We start from the raw sequence: 17313 nt of genomic DNA, 5'->3' as shown, positions 1-17313 counted from the left end.
TATTACTAAAGAATGATGAACAAAACTATAAATTGTTCATATAACCAACATATACTCAGTGCTGTAAAAGTCTGCGGGTTTCTGTATAATTAGCCTCATTCGTTTGCAAGTCCACCTGGCCAAATCAGACACAATTAGCTCACAACCATTTTAAGGACTTGACTGAACGCGTTCGTTTTTTCCCCCGCAGTCGAGGAGTTTCAAGTGACACTTCATTATTTTTTATAGAAAAACACATTTTCGGATCAGTCGGTTCTTCTGTGTGCAGTTCTGTACGCCCAGATTAACCTGAGACCCTAAGTTGCAGAAAATTTCCAAAGTGCACTTTGAAGTAAACGTCATTACCGTCCAACAGCACTGTGCGTTATTTTTTTATTTGTTTCATTTTTGATAACATCTAATTTAAAGTTGCTGGCAGCATTGCTCTGTTCGACTGTTATTTAACGCATTTGATTCTGAAGCTGAATCCCCGCCTCCGCGAGAGCTCCACGCTGTGGCTGGATCTGTCATCTCCACAGCAGTCTGTCTGCTGATCACTGTAATTATTAGTAATTATGCAAACGCGGATGTGCTGGACAGCTCCGATACATCTATTTATATATACACCTATCCATCTATTTATATATACACCTATCCATCTATTTATATATCTACATATCAATCTATTTATATATCTACCTATCCATCTATTTCTGTTTCTACCTATTCATCCATGTAACCTAACCCTAGGGGGGTGGGGTAATCATCTGCCCACACATATAATGTGTTATGTTGGGTGGTGTGAGCAGCACCCATCCATCTGTGGTGATGTGGAGTTGATGTGTTCTGCACCTGTATGATCACCTCTGAACGAGATGGGAGTGAAACAACGGCGCGTGAGACAGGGGACCAGCGTTAATCATCCTCAGCTGGACGGCGGTGATTATATCAAGCGTCATCCACTGGCGGGACGAGATGAAAAGAACAACACGTTCAGTGACATCACCGTCCCTTCAGACTTCCCACCAGATCCGCCCGTGATATATACCGCCACATATATCAATAACTATCTATCTGTGTAATTTCACAAATTCAATTAAGACGAATAGTGTCAATATTATTCAGTACCATTTTACGCACTGGCTGATCAAAGGACAGCGAACATTCCCTGAAGTGTCGCACATCTAGACATAGAAGGAAAAAACATCAACGTATTTCCACCTCACCTGCTCGGATTAGACCGTCCTTCTAATCAGAGACACTTGACAATGAGGACACTTCTCAGTAGAAGAACTACCCAGCCATTACATAGAGCTGTGATTAAATGTAGTGTTCATGGATCAACAAGCACAAAGACATTCTACTGAAAAGGACTTTTATGGTAGAGGAGCTAGCAGTTCACAAAATGTCACCAAAATGCTATAGATGCAATATATATAAATTATATAAGGGCTATTCTGTGATGACTTTGGAGCTTTGATCTTATATAATTTAATAATCATAAATGCATGCTAAAAAGACTAGATTTTCACATCTAAAAAAAAAAAGGAATTCTTCCAACCTCCATAGAGAGTTTCTTTCTTTCTTTCTTTCTTTCTTTCTTTCTTTCTTTCTTTCTTTCTTTCTGTTAAGGAACAGTGGAAGTATGAGAAGGATACCACAAATTCAAAATTTTCTTTTGATTCTCATGCTTCTCATTTAGAATGTGTTTGTGTGTGTGTGTGATTATGTGTGTGCGTGTGCGCGCGTGTGTGTGTGTGTGTGTGTGTGTGTATGTGTGCGCGTATGTGTGTGTGTGTGTGTGTGTATGTGTGTGTGCTACCGCGTTGGATGTGGATGTGAAAGCGATCTCTGTCACTCAGGCATGAAGATGCAGTAATGACCTTCAGTCTGTGCCAGAAGCTTTTTTGCATTTGGAATGATCAAACCTACATTCAAATGGATCTTGACAAACACTGTCAACAAATGAATAAAAATGAATGACTAAATACTGATGTTAAAAATGTGTTTAATGAAGATATGTGTAATTAGTACAGCAAAATACATAAAAAATAGATAAACAAGCATACATCATACTCAGTTTTCCTGAAGGTATGGGTATGACTATGCAAGCCCCCAGTGCTGGGTAAATTACTTCTAAAATTTCACTACAGAGTACAGAATGGATGCCACTGAATGTGATTTAAATGTAATCAAAGTGTGTAACATTTAAATTCTTTGAATTACTTCATCATTGTCCACATATTTCTAAAATGCATTACTCATTGTGAGTATTTTGAGTAATGGAATATGTTACCTGTTACACTGGGACATGTGTTATGTAATTTGTAGTGAAAGACATCTTAAAAGTAACCTTCCCAATACTGCTTAAGAAATCCTTCAATGTATCTCTGAACGTGTGCTTAATATGTTGCTATGGTACAAGTGATTAGTGTTTGACTATCTGAAGTCTGTGGTAGAGAGTTATAAAGAAGAATAAAGAATTTTATTCTGATTTTCACCAGGAAAAAATCTGTTCTCATAACTACCTTGACACAAATTACATATATTTCCATCTCTCCAATTCAGTATAAATAAAAAGAATGAAATGAAATGTAAGTGTGCATTTTAAATGCTCTTTATAAAACACTGCCAATGTCTGCCTGGTTCCCTTAGCGGGACAGCACACAAAATAGATTTGGAGACCTTGAGAATCTTGCAGCAAAGGTCTTTCAGTATCCAACTACTTTGTGCTAAGCCATATATTGATATAAAGCACATAACGCAGTGGTCCATTCATGCTAAGCAGTTCTGATTTGATCTGAAGAACAATTGCAGGTGTTCACACTTTTAACCGTGGCGAAGGTGAGAGGTTGATGCTAGCGCTACATCATCTCTTGGAATTGCTTGAGTAACTTCGCTGGTTGTCAGATGTCACTCTTTACATATTTCATGGTCTTTGTGTTTCATATTTCATCCCAGCCCTGCTCATTCCAAGTCTGAGCGATGTACTGGTGGAACACCACCCATCATTAATTTACTCTAAAACAAAATGTTTAATGTATTACAGTCTGGAGGGGAGGTAGGTGGTAGTTTTGCATGTCCCTAGGCCTTTCTGTAATAGGGTAGAGAAGGGACTGTCACTGTTCCCCAAGGCATAATTGACTACCTGACTTCAAGGCAATATACACTAATGTGCACGTTTTTAAAAAAACCTGATAAGGTCCTGATTGTCTGAGGGTACGAGGGCTGTGCTTTAGATACTCCTGTGACCATCGTGGTTTTTTTCTATCTCGTTCTAATTTTATGTTGTTGTTGTCGTCGAGAGTGGATAATACCACAACACTATAATGGGACCCTTTAAAACACTGGAGTACATTCTTAATAAGAGGCTATTAGGAGAAGAAAATCCCTGTTAATAGTACAGAAGCTTGAAAAGCAATCACGCTTTGTTTGTTTTCCTGCCCGCAGCTGTTCTGCAGATACCTCAAAAGGTCTCCTGAACATCTGCCTTTCGCACAAGAACCACGGTGGCAAATGATGGTCAGCCGCCCTCGTTAAAAGGCAGCTGCGGATTTGTTCTGAGCGCCGGCTGCTAATGTCTGGCCCAGCTGCAGGTGTAGAGGCAGAACCGCCCTCCTTTCAGAACGGGCCGTGCAGCACAGGACGAACGTTTACATCCTGCGTTTTTTTTTTTTTTGCACTTTGAAAGGCAAATTATGTTTCCGGGCCGATACACAGCAGCAGCGGCAATTTCCCAAAGGTACGTGCACACCCACACACACTGACTCAGACTCTCAGAGCTCATTTCGCACGGAGCCAACAGTTTTGCCCCTGGTTTATTCCTACTCCTCTTTGAAGGTCAACGACAGTCAGGTAACAGAAGCGCAGAAATGCTGTGTTCAGGAAATCAGTCATGACTTAGAGCAGACAAGACGTCTCCCGACACATCGATAGCCATTAGGATGCTGTTTATATGCAAATGGGCAGTAAAGCCAGGAACAATGGTGCTGCGACGTCCTTTGACTCCCGCTACAGGAAGCCGAAGGGCAAAATAAACAGTCAGTGCGAGAGATCTGATAAATGTTTTGGTCGTCGAGTGCTGGGACCCCGGAACGGTCAAACCTCCAGCAAGCCGGGCACATTAATCAGCCCATTTACGAAATGACACGAAGGAGAACGCGGAAACCGCGACGAGGGACGCGACGCAGTGGATTATTTTAATTGTGCGGACTGCGCACAGGGCGCGCGGGAGGTCCGGGCCCTAAATACGTATGACGTATGACCTCAAGATGACGTATGACCTCAAGTGACGAAGGAATTTAAGTTCAGTGGTACATACACGATCTCTCTGTGATGAGATAAATACAGATGCAGGGTCTAAGGCTGTGGGGGTTTTTTTTTGTGACTCTGAACGTTTAATCATTTTTGCATCTCTTTTGCTCCATGTTTCTACTTAGAAATAAAAATTTCGACTTGTGAACATGAAATAGAGTTGTGTAATAATTAAATGTCCTTGTATAAACTAATGCTCCAGCCCAAGTAATGGTAGTCATTCAGGGCTTCAGTTCTCAGAACCAGGACTATTCTCTGTCCTGACTCTGAGATGATGGAACAATCTTCCTCTGGCCGTTCAAACTGCAGGGTCCCTTGCTGTCTTCAAACATAGATGTGTCACTCAAACGTAGGATTTCGGCCCAAATCTCTTGCCTGGACTGAGTTTCCCGAAAGCATTATAACAGAAAGAAAAGAGTATCAGACTGAACATCCTTTCATTTAAGTTTTTATTTTCATTTAACACGACTCATTTTTGGGAAACTAAGCCCTCCTCTTGCAAGTAACAGAACTGACAGGAATGATGTCTTGAACCACACAGAGCAGTTACCCTCAGCTGGCTGTGGGAGGTTTAGCAGGAAAGCCCCTATACAACAACCCAAGGAATCCTCAGCTCTGTACTGTCTACTGCTATACTGAATTGTAAAAGCATGCCACAGGACAGGACAGGACAGGAGTGAGGGCCGAAGACCAGAAAGATCAGCACATCTGCAAGCAGCATACAGCGTGTGTGTGTGTGTGTGTGTGTGTGTGTGTGTGTGTGTGTGTGTGTGTGTGTGTGTGTGTGTGTGTGTGTGTGGAAGGTTTCATGTAATTCAGTGTGACAAATTCATCTTTACAGCTTTAGGTTATGATAGTATTGCAAAACAAAACCAGAAAAGACCCTTACTGGACCACGAAGACTTGGTGGACCAAATAGCCAATAGACTGATAAGTCACTTAAGTACTTCTTACATGAAAACACTGGTCTGAGGAGCAGAAGACTCATGAAATTAGAGGTATCCGGGTACATCTCAACTAAATCTATGTAATCAGGTCTAGAGTAAAAGAAATACATTTAATTTGATGTATTGGTAACATGGCCGACATCTGGAAGTCTGGCATTAAACACAACAGGGACGTAAACAAACAAGAAGGCAACATAAATATTTTTGATGTAACCCCCTGACTAAAATTGACCTGATCAATTTTGAAGGTGTGTTTGTTATTTATCATCAGTGCTCAGGCTTGTAGACTGACAGAAATATAATGAAACAAATAAGCATTGTAAAACAAATATGGTAAAATTGATTCTTTTATTTATTTATATAATTCATTCAACTTTATGGCTTAAAACTAACTAAAGGCATAGCCTGTCCATGAGCATTCTGTCAAGGATATGACACACTCATTCTGATAAAGAATACAATTTAGTAGATGAGTGTGGATCAGATTAAAATGGCCTGCATGTATTTTGGCTTCATTGATCTCTATGGGAGTTCATTCCACCGTGGTGATTTCACATGGATTGTCCATTTTTCAGCCGCTGCCATGGAAGAGCTGTGGTGTGAAGTGGACCCTCACGCGGTGATCCAGTGAGAGGAGTTCTCTTCAGTTCCACCTCTTCCCCATCCAAGGTCACTTCAGCTCTGGACCGCTTAACTGAGACTTTCAACAGTTACTCCTGTCCCTGTGGCTATTCAAAAAAACATTACAGAAATATCGGCTCAAAATCCAGTAATCCAGCTGAGAAGGTGAAACAAAGTTTTTCGGGGATGCTATTTAAGGAAAGTCTCTCCGTATAGGATCGTCGGAGCTGTAGTGAGCGTGATGTTGGTGACACTTTATCAGTCTCGGGCCGAAGACCAGAAAGATCAGCACATCAGCAAGCAGCATACAGCGTATGTGTGTGGAAGGCCAAATGACTCTGTTTGGGACTGATTATTAGTCTGTTTGGATGTGACGTTAAGCTATTGGGCCTGCAGGAAAGCCTGATAAAAATGTGTTTAATTCTGATAATTCACCCCTACTATACTGCACTTTATTTCACTTTTTGTGTAAGACATCGTATGGCACAACCATTGCTTCCTTAGGGCTTGTTGATGCGTGAAATAGAGTTTTCCTGGTGAAGGATTTAGCACAGATTGAATAGGAATTCAATTGGACCGCCAATATGGGGTGTAGTGTAGATTTCACTCAGATTCAGACTCACTTTAGTCCTTTAACGGCAGAACTAAAAAAAAAAAAAAAAAAAAACCCACTGTGCTTGAATGTAACTGCTGAGCAGATCTACTTTGCTGGCACTTCTAGCTGTATCTAATTTCACAGTTCTGATCGCTGAGCATATGAACTCAGTTTTGTCAATCCCCATCCAAGAGTATCATATCATTTTCAGCATTCTGCCCCAACCCCGCCCACGTCAGTGCCCTGAATAGCATCTGTACTCCGTTCTTTCTTGGCCTGTAGAAATGTATCATTTACGGGGGTGTAGTTAGCGAGGCTGTACGAGAGTGACGGGCGCGGTGACGGGCGCGCCGTGCTACCACGCTGGGCAGCGCGTACCCTTTCATGTGCACTTCGCCTGCCGCGGCTGTATTCTGTCTTTTGCCTTTTTCTTCTGTCTTGGCATTTACACAAAGCTTTGGTGGAGCATACTGCTAACCGAGGCCCATACCTTCATGTCTTCGGTTTACTGGTCTTAAGAAAAAGAGTCAAGAACTGGGAATGCTTCAAGGGCTCCTGCATTGTTTCGTGCCATCATCATTTTCCTCTTTTTGAAAATGGCTCCGTTTTGCTTTAATTTGCGTTCAGCCATCTGTGTACGTTGTTTCCCAGATGGGCTCCAAAGCTTTTCTGCTTCTTGCGGTTTTGCTTTCCCAGATCTCTCGGTCTGCTTTATAAGCCACAGAGCCAATTTAGCAAAGTTTAACTTTGCACGAAGATATTTTGTCTGTGCTCATTGGCTACAAAGCCATCTTTGGTATCTGATTTTAAAGTTCATCAGTAATGATATTCATTTGTCTAGAGTGTAAACTGAAGATAAGTTTTGCATCTTTGGACCCATTTATCCTTTTTTTTCCTCAGGGAAAAATGAGGGTTTAATGATAACGTGCACCAACTAAAGATTCGTGACATGATCCAAATACAGTAACCAGCAGTCAACTGGTACAAAAACAAACATATATAATCAGACAAACGACCGTCAGGTGGTGGCCTACTAATAGCCCCGCCCACCTGAAGGACGAACACAAAGCAACAGACAGGACAACTGCCGCTGTGTACGGGGGTGATCAGCAGGGGGAGCCCTCCAGTATTGTGACAGATGGATGTATGGATTAAAAAACCAAGATGGCTAGTTCTATGTTTGAGACCATCTTAGTGTCAACACCAAGACTTTAACTTATTGAGTTTGAGAAAAATATCAAGACAAAGTGTCAGTCAAGACCATGACCTGAATTAGACTGAGACAAGACAATTATGAAAAATGTGAATTACATTTCAAGCTGTGAGTCATAGAAACCCACTGGATTGCATGACAACTTGTACAGAAATCAAGAGACATTGTAGAGAAACACCATTTGACTGCTTCATGGTAACAAGCGGAGTGGGTCCATGGCTCGACCTTCTTCGTCTTTTTCTCAGTTTAACAATCTTATTTTACACTAGTGGACAGATGTTACCTTGATCCCTGAAGCCTGGTCCATGTAGGGTGTGGTTTCTACAGGGCAGTGATTTATGAGAATCAGAATTTACAACATGCTGGGCATTTTTCCAGACACATTAAGGTCCTTGAAAGACCTCTTATGGCTTTGTGGTGCTGATGACATTGCTGGAACCAAGACTTTACTCCTCATGCTTCTGTTCAAACACTCATCACATTGATGTTTTTTTTTCCTATATCATGATTTAAAATCTCAAGGTGTGATGCTCATCTAGTTTATTAAGACTTTGTTTTTACAGCTTGGCAATCAACTGAAGGTAAAACAATTCATAAAACCTGTAACACTGCGTCATGTGCTGTAAACTGCAAGGAATCTCCCATGTTCTTGTTGAAGCCCATGAGGATAATAATACTCCATATTTACATGTAGTGCCAACATGTAACCATATTACTGAAGATACATTTGACTGTCTGGGGTCCATTCTACTAGTCTGGGTTCCATCAGGGACACTGTTAATCATTCTCTGGTTCATTATCCCTTGGCTTTTAATTAATCATCTGATACTTCAACAAGGAAAATCAACTAGCAATGTATAGTAATCGATGAAAAATGTTTCAGCTTTAAAGTTTCGTGTGAGTCGACACTTGATTAACTATTCACATCGATTCACATCACGGCGAAAAAAGTGCTCTAGTTTTCTATGGGTGCAAAGCGGACTTGGGTAATTCCGCTTCTGTTGTTGTGTGGATGCTCGATATCGTGGTTACAGCTCTTCATTAGTCTTATCTGTCTTATCCTCTAATATAGCTCACCAACTTACTTATCAGCAGTTAATTATTTACTAATCGTTGCATTGAATATCCATGAACCAATCGGGCCTCTTGAGTTTTCCCTGAACAATTGCCAGGTGCTCTGCTGTACCTGACTAGCGCCATTGGAGAGCACTCTGGTTCATACGTGGTGATTTAGTTTCTCCTGTAAAACGCCTGCTTTGGGATTACATGCACCTTGTGCGCCATCATCTCGGTCAGCCGGTCCAGTTCTGCGGCCGCCGTTGCTGCTGAGAGAAGCAGGAGCGGAGATCCCGCACGCTGGCTCTCTAATGAGTCCTCGGGGAGTCCTGAGTGAGTCCTGACTCGCACGTCAGCGGAAAAGAAATATTATGGCAAGAATTACCCACAACCCCTTGGGTAAGATGGAAATCTAACAGGAGTGATATCCCACTGGGACAGAACATGCATGTGTGAGTCCCCAAGCAGATTTAACTTAAACAGTGGAAAGGAATATATTGGTCATCGTTTTACCCTCAGTGCTTAAAAATATAAAAAGGACGTATTTCCTCATGTCTAGAGGGCTGCCTGTTAGCCTGCAGAGAATCTCGACAGGAGCATTCACAGAACTTTTGACAAGCATTTCCTGAAATATGTCTATAAAAGTTTCCTGAAATCTACAAACTACTGACATAGGCTCTTATTAAAGAGGAATACATTGTGCTCAGTTGTTCCATTAGTGCCGCTGAACACACATGTAAGATCCAGTCAGAACCTCACCAATTTGGCACTGAATCAACTCCCCTTTTTAATTATTGCCTTGTGGGAGGAGCAGAAGGTTCTGGAACAAGCTGTTACCATCATTGGGTTTGGTCTATTGTTAGCGTGAGGGATCGTCACCTGCCACATCATTAACTTGATGGAAAAAGGGCAATTTTGACAGTGTATCCACCAGCATTAACCAGTGTTGTGAGCTCTGCCTGGTCCATAGCGTAATCCGTACAACAGAGACGTTCTGGCACGGTCGGCCCAGTTGTTTTTATTTATCCGAGGACTGCTAAGGACCCCTCCTGCCAACATCGATTCATTTTGAAATGTTTTCCCTTGGGTAGGTTTGATAGGCACAGTGACTTTTGCTAGTGCTCTTTCCCATACTTCAAGGAAGTACTTAAGTGAAAAAGAGCTCTCCTTTCCTGGCATGCCGCCAGGGGAACAGGAGGAACCATCTGCTTTCTTCTGGCAGGTACATATGTTGTGCACAGTTTCTGCCGTGGCTGGGTCCTTATTTCAGAGTTCTCCCCAAGAAGACGCTGGCAGCTGCCCACTCGCCAGGTTGTGTCTTACATTAGAGCTTCAAATACCTCAAATAAGTCTTTACGTCTTCAGCCAGAGAGTGATTACGGTGAAGCTGCTCGTGCAGTCGCTCATCACGTGGCCTTTCCCAGAACCCCGCATGGCAACACAGACAAGCAAACACACAACACCTCTGTGATTGGAAGGTGTCCCGAATAACTTCACAGTGGCAACATTTACACAAGGGGCCACGTGAAGATGTGATGGGGGGGGAAACAAACCCCTGACACCTCACTTCAAAGGTCCGGCACCTTTGCCAAATCAACCCCCCCCCCCCCCCCCCCCCCTCCCTCAACCCACTGAGGTTGCAGCTACAAAATTGGTTGCGTTTTATAACGCAGTTTCAGTTTAAAGGCAGCCCTAACGAGCACAGCAGTGCCTGCTCAGCACCTTGGACAGGTCCTCTAGGGGACGGCAGGAGGCTTAAAGCTCTCGGCTCACAGAAACTGTTTCTCATATGTAAAATGTCTCCTTAGCCTACGTCACCCCACACTTTACTCACACTTAAATGCATAGATCTTCCCAGGAGCCCCTGCAGACAATGTAGGTAAGGGCCCAAAAGACTCCTGGGTAAAAAAAAAAGATAGAAAAGAAAAAACACTGAGAGGGTCTGGATGTACTCTGTGTAGATCTGTGTGTGTTACGTACCATCACATCTTCCGTCTTAGAGACCACGCCCTGCTCAGGCTCCGCCCCATTTAAGACACACTTCATTATAGTCTCCTTATTCACGGTCTGTGTATGCCCTTTGTTTTCTGAGTTCCTCGCTCTGCCTATTCCATCTCCTGTTAGACTCTGTGATCGTTGTCTATGACTGGGCACTCTCCCGTGCTATATGTTCCTGCCCGGGTGCTGAACACTGCTGAGTATGATGACTGTGATTCTTCGATTAGCAGCCTGCCACCCATATGTTACACAGTCTACTGCACTGCTGAACAAAAGAAAGGCAGACAGACATGTTGAAAAATAATTACAAAAAGAATGACAGTCAAGACCCGCAGTGTAAATCTCCACAAAAGGGTATTGTCAGTTTCATCGAGGAATAAAGTATTTCAAGGTTACCTCGTTAATATTTGCAAATGTTAGGCATTCATGAGCCTTCATTCTTGCCAAAAAGGAAATTGAAATGCTTTTATTTGTTTACACAATTAAAATTCCTTCACTGTGGTCTTCATTGGATTAGACAGCATAATGAGCTGTGTAATAGATACATTATGGGTTTAGGGTTAGACAGAGTCTCAGAATGAAGTCAGTGTATTAGTTCATTAAGTGTGAATACTTTTGGTATGTATTAGTTCCTTAAGTGTGAATACTTTAGGTATGTACTTTAAGTTTATGGTCAAGAGGAGGATGTCAGAGCAGCAAAGCACTACAGGAAGTCGCTCTGGACAGGAGTGAGTGGTAAATTTGGTAAGTGTGAACGGACACAGCTCCCTGGTCCGTGATGTCATGATGTAAGTGTGCACCCATGTGGCAACAGATTTCGGCGAGTGCTTCGTTCCTGTGGACAGGCTGTCGACCTGCCACCAGCGTAGACGTTTGTCCCGGGCCCATCATCCACGACACTTCTTCAACGCCCATCCAGTGGATACAGAGTGAGGTCGGCTGAGGGAGAAAGAGAGACGGAGAGAGACAGAAAGAGAGAGGGAGGGCGGAAGCGGAGATGAAGAGGAAGAACGAGGGAGGGAGAAACAAACTGCTACATTCATACCCGCCGTCCATGTCGGAAAACGTCCTGAACTTTCCCGCCGTTCACTGCGGTGTGTGTGCGGGACGTCGACACGTCCATCCCGCTCTCATCAAGACGTTTCGAGCGAATGTACGCGCGACGATGTTAGGTCCTACACCAGACGACCGCGTCCCCTGCACGCGTAATAAGATCTCCGACCTCCCCCGGCTCGCTCCTTGTGTACAAATTAGCAGCGGCTCTGCCTGGTCTGCGTTCACCGCCCGTGCCTCTTGTGTAATTACCCGGCGCCGCCCGGGAGGGCAGGCAGAGCAGCTCGTAATTGGACCGCCTGCCTCCCCCTCAGGTGAAGCCGCGCGTTATAAACGACACCCGTCGCCCACGTCGGCGTGACACGTGGGCACCGCTGCGGCTGGCGATCGATCTGGCCCGCGAACGGCGTTTGACGCGCGACAGGAGAGAGCAGCGCTGGTTTCTGTTAGTGGCGACAGCAGCTAGCGTCCCGCCCTCACACGAGGTTTTAGATCTGCACATTATTATGGGGGACAAAATTATTAGTTGTGCTAAGCACATTTAGCAGCTGAATGCTGAGAAGTGGGCTGTAATTAACGGGCTGTGGGAGATGCACACACACACACACACACACACACACGCTCACACACACACACACACACGCTCACACACACGCTTACACACACACACACACACACACACACGCTCTCACACACACGCTCTCGCACACGCTCACACACATGGACAGACACACACACACACACACACACTCTCACACACACACACACACACACACGCTCACACACACACACACACACACACACACACGCTCACACACACGCTCACACACATACACACACACGCTCTCACACACACGCTCTCGCACACGCTCACGCACATGGACAGACACACACTCTCACACACATGGACAGACACACACACACACACACACACTCTCACACATGGACAGACGCACACACACACACACACACACACACACACACACACACACACACACACACACACACACACACACACACACACACACACACACACGTCTGCACATCTGCCAAGCTCGTAATACCACCAGCAATTAAGGCAGAACATAAACGTCAACAGCCTAATGCGATTTGTCATGTCAGATTTCCTCAGGGATGCAGGGAAAATCAACCGTGACTTGACTGGAAGATTGCCGCCACCGCCTGTGCGTTCATGCGTGTGTACGAGCACATGTGTGTGTGTGTGTGTGTGTGTGTGTGTGTGTGTGTGTGTGTGTGTGTGTGTGTGTGTGTGTGTGTGTGCGATGCAGAGCATGAAGGGCCCAGTGATTTCCACACAGTCATTAACACGTCTCTCTCCTCTCCTCCTGAGCCATTGTGAACTGAAGAGTCACGATGCAAAGACAATTCCACAGATTCAAAAGCGATCAGCTATGCACACAAATTCAAATGATCTTTAACGACACGATGGTGCCCTTAGCTCAGGAACACGGCAGCACTGAACATATGCACCGGGTCACGTCTATACGCATCAACAAGACTTCTGGATTTACGGCTTTGCATTAGCATGGCGTAATTTCCCCAGAGAGCCCATTCATTTAGCTCCATTTCATCTCCGGCAGGAACCAGGTTCTACCTTATAGAGAAGAGCTGTTTTAGAACAGGTCTATTCATGTGGTGGCAGCAGCACAGTGTAACTCCTGAATAACTGCATGTAGAATGTGTGTGTGTGTGTGTGTGTGTGTGTGTGTGTGTGTGTGTGTGTGTGTTGGGGGGCAGCATTTCAATCATGCATTACTGAAGCTAATGCACTAGCACAAACTAGGATAGTTTCTGGTAATTAGGTCCTGATGAATTAGCCGTCGTAGAAGAAACACTCATGAAGGATGACTCTACCTAGACCTTCAAATTGAGCATATTTGACATAATTAAAGCAAAACAACGTGAGTATAGCAGTTCTAGCAGATTCATCAGATATATGTCATTTTAAAAGGACATTTTTATCAGAGGTGTTATTTGTTACTTAATTAATTTGTATGATCTTTTACTAGAAATCACCACACCATAGTCCTGCTTTTCTCCACAAGAACCCTGGATTTTAAAATCAACATATAATTATGACATGCATGATTTAAATAAAATTAATTAATTAGTGTCAATATTCTTTGATAATTAGCCTTCTACAGAGTCAGTGGTCTTAGCAACATGACGCGGTGGTATTCATTAAGAAAACAGAACCTACTTTTGGTTCTCACAAGATTTCGGGTGAATGTTTTCAATGCCTTCTTGAATCTTGAAAGTTTTAGTTCATTCCAGCAGATGTTGTGCGATAGTGCTGAAACACAAAACAATTAACTGGTTTTAAAAAGAAATAAACGAAGCGTTTTCCACGTGTATCTGTGCCCCCAGCCTTTGTCTTGTTCTGAATTCCGAACTTTAGCAATAGTAATTAGTTTGGGAGACATAAGACCCAAGGCATATTGGTATTCCACCGGAGTGCAGCGTTGTACGACAAATCGCAATCATGTTCTTCCTATTTTTCTCCGTCATAAGACATCACGAGCAACAAGACAGCAAAGAAAATTAGTCTGTGTACACACGGGAAACCGGCAGATGCCAGAAGTGTCAGTCTCACGACAAAAGACGAGGTCGTTTGTATGCACGCTGCCGTCACGATCTGCACAAGACAACGCCGCTAAAATGATTTCCCTTGGCCGGCTTGGAGGGGCCAAAAATGAAGAGCGGTCCTTTCCGGGGAAATTCTGGGGACACGGGGCAGAACCGTATTCACCCAGGAGTCCACGTGTCTTCACAGCGACTCTGTGGCCAATATTAAAAAGGCAGAAGTCCAGACAGATGTTGCTAATTTCATAAAACTTCAGGGAAAGTAACTTTGTTAAGTTTGTGCTTGGCAGATAAAATAATTATATAGTTATTAGCAGGGCCGGAGTGGGCCCCTTTTTCAGCCTGGGAGTTTCATGCCCAAATCCGGCCCAAAATTATTTTCCCCTCCCAATCGGCCCAAACTAGAGATTGACATGAGCTGGCCCATCGGGAATCCTCCCGAATCTCCCGATTAGCCACTCCGGCTCTGGTTATTAGTATGCTTATTCACAATGATCTCACATAGCATAGGATAATGCACTGTAATTCAAATACATCTAGGTGTTGGGCTTAACATGTCTCCAACCTTCCCACACAAGGCTCTTATATGCAAACCACAGGATTATTGAGTGTGTTCTGCCTTGGTTTGGTTTGTAATATTGCAGACTGCAGATATGTTTGTGGGTTAAGTTCATCAGGCAGAGCATGCTGGCTGGGGTTCTTACATTTGAGTATGTCACTGAGTGCACGTGCACTTAATAATCCCATCATAATGGGATTTCTCCAGCTATCTGATTATGCAGGTGGTCATGTAAACAACATACACCGATGTCTTAGACTGCAGTATGGCCTAGAAATCAGATTAAGAAATCCAGCAGCTCTATTTGAGCTCAATAATCTGATTTCTCAGCTCAAGTGAACCTTTATTCTGTCTTTCTCAGAGAAACATAACTAGAGAAGTCCCAGATGCAGCTAGCAGAATTAAATGCAGCACCCGGAAAATAGTTATCAGACCCTTTTGGGGAGACTCTGTAGAATTTTTTTTAATAGGGCCCATATTTGCCCATAAAGTGGGTCCATGTTTACAAAATGCCAGAAGTTTGAAGTTTACATCACATAGTTCTGTTTGCTGGTTGCAAAGAAGAAATACTATTACAGGTAGAAGAAGTACTACAGGTGAGTATTACATGTGAGGACTACATGTGAGTACTACAGGTGAGTACTACAGGTGAGTACTACAGGTGAATATTACATGTGAGTACTACATGTGAGTACTACATGTGAGTACTACAGGTGAGTACTACAGGTGTTTTCTGCTAAAGTGGTTTGCTTTTCATGCAGCCCTAGCCACAAACCTGGGCAAATTACCAGTTGCCCTGGTTACCCATGAATAAGTAAATAATGTGTTTTTTGTTTTTTACGATTAATGGCTTGTTGCTATATAGCCCATCAATTTCACAAGGTCATCGGTTAAATTTCCAGGCAGTAGACACACTGTTGAATGGAAAATGTGTGTGTGTGTGTGTGTGTGTGTGTGTGTGTGTGTGTAAATCATAAGAGCGTCTGCCAAAAGCTGTACATTATGGGGAGTTGATCCTTCAGTATTCACAAGAACATGTGTGTTGCAAAATGGCTTTAGACAGCAAGAGATACCGAAGCAAACTTTAGCATTTTTTGGATTTTTTCTTTTCTTTTTTTTTTTTAAAAACAGCTTTGTCGATTCTCTTGCTCATGTCTTCTGGTGCCATTCAAATCAAGGTCATCCTTTCTCTAGCTTTATATGACCGCTGAATTAAACCAATTATCCCAGCGCTGTGCTGCTGTCTCGGTCCAAAGGCAAATTCCATCGTCTCTGTGGCAACCAGCTATAGATTTTTCTGTCAGAAGGACGAATGGGAAATGCCATCCTGATGTAGACAGGCCTGTCGTGTCTTGTCCTTGTTGGCACATAATTATGAGGATTTGTCTTCTTGGATGAAGGTACGGAAGTCTCCAGTGAAGACAACACATGCCGATTATATTCCACAAGCGATGAAAGTGTCTAGTCGGTTCTTTAACGGGAGAACTGCTGCAAAAGTTCTGCAAGTGCAGCAGAACTGAGAGACGCCGGGCCGGAGAAACACCACGGGTCACTACAACGGCACGAACACCAGCCAAGATGTGAAGCGCCATTTAGGCCCCCACCAATGCTGCGGAACGTGGGGGATCGGGTCTCGTCCCAACGTCCAAACGCTCCTCTGACTGCACACGTTTTGATTTCTAAGGCTCGAGTGGCAAGGTCACCGACTTCCCAATGAGGAGTCAGCCTGCACAGAACGTGTGAAAATGAAAATGCCACGCAAGGCAGGAGAGTCACCTCGCGCCAGACAGTGGGGCATCTGCAAACCGCCATTTTTGAAATACTTGCCTGCTAGACGCTGTCGTGACGGAGGAAAGAATGCAGCTCACGGAAATGACAAATATCAAACAGTAGAGGGTCCGTGCGAGTGGAGGAGAAGACAGAACGCTCTGTCCCTGGAATCTGTATAAGCAGCATAAAACTGACAACGGCAGAGGTTCTCACGTGCCACGCCAACGGTGAAGACGTCTGCATGTTCCCCAGCCTTTCTACGGCTGTGCCATTAATCAATACCATGACCACAGACTGTAGGCTATTTCAGTATTATGAAGACTTGAATTACTGTCTCCAAGATATGGCAGGACAAGGCTGAAATTGGCTTATATTATTAACACCACTTTCCATAATCCCCACTACCTCTGCATGTAAACATCAATACGTTTAGCCGTTCTGCTGTCATTTTGCCTGCTATTTTCTAACATTTAAGCAGTAATGTATACTTACAAAAAAAAATGCCAGAGCTGGAATGAAGCAGTTTTCTACAGCTCAGTTTATTTATTTATTTTTATTGAGCTCTCATCTTTTTCACAGATAAGAAAAGACCAGGAGTGAAAAG

At 43.6% G+C, this 17313-nt stretch overlaps 1 long non-coding RNA gene across 1 annotated transcript in view; it reads right to left on the bottom strand.

Moving 5' to 3' along the window:
• Positions 1-5571: 5571 nt before the first annotated feature.
• Positions 5572-17313, bottom strand: part of LOC143475334 (uncharacterized) — a 53109-nt gene continuing 41367 nt past the window's right edge. The window contains exons 5-6 of the long non-coding RNA XR_013121001.1: positions 10706-14090; positions 5572-5968 (exon numbers count right to left, since the gene is read on the bottom strand). This is a non-coding gene — a long non-coding RNA (uncharacterized LOC143475334). The remainder of the gene's footprint in view (positions 5969-10705; positions 14091-17313) is intronic.

Source organism: Brachyhypopomus gauderio, chromosome 14, assembly GCF_052324685.1.
Source record: "Brachyhypopomus gauderio isolate BG-103 chromosome 14, BGAUD_0.2, whole genome shotgun sequence".
NCBI lineage: Eukaryota > Metazoa > Chordata > Actinopteri > Gymnotiformes > Hypopomidae > Brachyhypopomus > Brachyhypopomus gauderio.
Note: the sequence above shows the minus strand (reverse complement) of the source record. Positions and strands in the feature narration are given on the sequence as shown.